The sequence below is a fragment of the Microtus ochrogaster genome, chromosome 8 (assembly GCF_000317375.1).
Source record: "Microtus ochrogaster isolate Prairie Vole_2 chromosome 8, MicOch1.0, whole genome shotgun sequence".
Taxonomy (NCBI): Eukaryota; Metazoa; Chordata; class Mammalia; order Rodentia; family Cricetidae; genus Microtus; species Microtus ochrogaster.
Window position 1 is genome coordinate 2541338 of NC_022015.1, and position 1893 is coordinate 2543230.

A 1893-nucleotide genomic window follows, 5' to 3' on the forward strand; every position below is an offset into this window, starting at 1 on the left:
TTTTTTTTTTTTTTTTTTTTTTTTTTTTTTTTTTTTTTTTTTTGTAGTTTTAAAAGGCAGGGTTTCTCTGTGTAGCTTTGGCGCGTGTCCTGGAACTTTTGGAGTTCTTTCACGAATTGGACCTACTGTGTGCTGCCTGCCATACGGCCATTTTCCTATTGTCTGACGCATTAATCCTCCATCCTCAGGTTCTCCAAGTGTGGGCCCTGAACCAGCAGTGCCGGTATCAGCTGGAGAGTCAGTAAAAATTCACTCCTAAGAATCAGATACTCGGGAGGCACCCAGAAACCTGGGTTTAACTCAGCCCCCAGGTGAAGCCTGTTACACTGATGAACTTGAGCAGCAGAGCTTATCTCTGAGACATAAGAAGACCTCTCTTAACCTTAAACAGTTCTCCTTCTCTCTGAGCATGGGGCACACACCTTTAATCCCAGCACTCTGGAGACAGAGGTAAGAGGATCTGTATGAGTTTAAGGCCAGCCTGGTCTACATAGTGAGTCCAAAGACAGCTAGGGCTATATAGAGACACCCGATCTCAAAAAGCAAACCGAGATCTCCTTCCATCCCATTTTAACAGAGTTATTTTAAAATGCCATTAATGTTGGAAGAGAATCTTTCCAAACAAAGCAAAAAGACTCGAAATAAAAATAGTGCTGACATTTAAATCCCGAGCCTTTTTAACTTATCCCTGTAAACAGGTCTGCTGCGTGGGAGCAGCCTGCCCTGCAGCGAAGGCATGTCAGCATGGCCCGGGTGTGAACTCTCTGAGAAGCTGGCAACGTTTACTACTCTGCTTAAGCCATTAATTTTACTAGCCACGAATTCCATGCTCAAGTTGGCTTTCCACATAATTGAGGGGATAAGCAGGTACGATAGCTGAGAAAGAATTTCGTGACTCATTATACCATTCTTTAGGCATAAAATCCCATGGGGGACAAGCAAAAACAGTCTCCGCCAAAGAGCAAGTTGATTCGTTTTGATTTGTCTTGTTTTGTTTCTTTCTCGGCCAAACAAGTTCCAGAACTCAGTTGTATGTTTCTGTTTTTGTTTTTATGTGTACGGGTGTTTGCCTACACATTCGTCTATATATCACATACATGCCCAGTGCCTACCGAAACCAGAATAAGACACCAGATCCCCTGAAACTAGAGTTACAGATGGTTGTGAGGCAGTCATGAGGGTGCTCACCATACTGGGAACTACACTTTTGACACGTTTTAATTTTGACAGAGTTTTAGCGGAAGCCTTCCTAGAGCAGAAGTAATACATAGCAGATGCCAGAAAATTTAGGTTTGTGGTGCCGTGATCTGGCTTGTCACTGGCCTTAAAGCGTATTCTTGTCAAGATTCTATTCTGCTTGAAATTCATTTAAGCCTGGTTTAACATTTATCTCCCTCCTCCAAAACCATCAATAGTAAGGTCTTTAAAAGAAGAGGAGGGGGTCTAGCTGCTCTTTGGGACAAGGAAAGCAGGAAGGAAGAGCTAAGAAACTCCATCCTCTTGGGCTGGAGAGACGGCTCAGAAGTTAAGAGATTTTGAGTTCAATTCCCAGCAACTGCATGGTGGCTCACAACTGTCTATAATGAGATCTGGTGCCCTCTTCTGGCATGCAGACATACATGCAGGCAAAATGCTGTATACATAATAAATAAATATTTTTTGAAAAAAGAAACCCTGTCCCCTGTGAGGCAGTGATGGCACACACCTTTAATTGTAGCACTTGGGAGGCAGAAGCAGGTGGATCTCTGTGAGTTCAAGGCCAGCCTGGGCCACAGAGTGAGTGAGTACCAGGACAGGTTCCAAAGCTATACAGAGAAACCCTGTCTCAAAAAACCAAAGAAAAGAAAGAAAAAAAACTCTGCCCCACTTTAAGTGAGAGAAAATGCAAAGGAC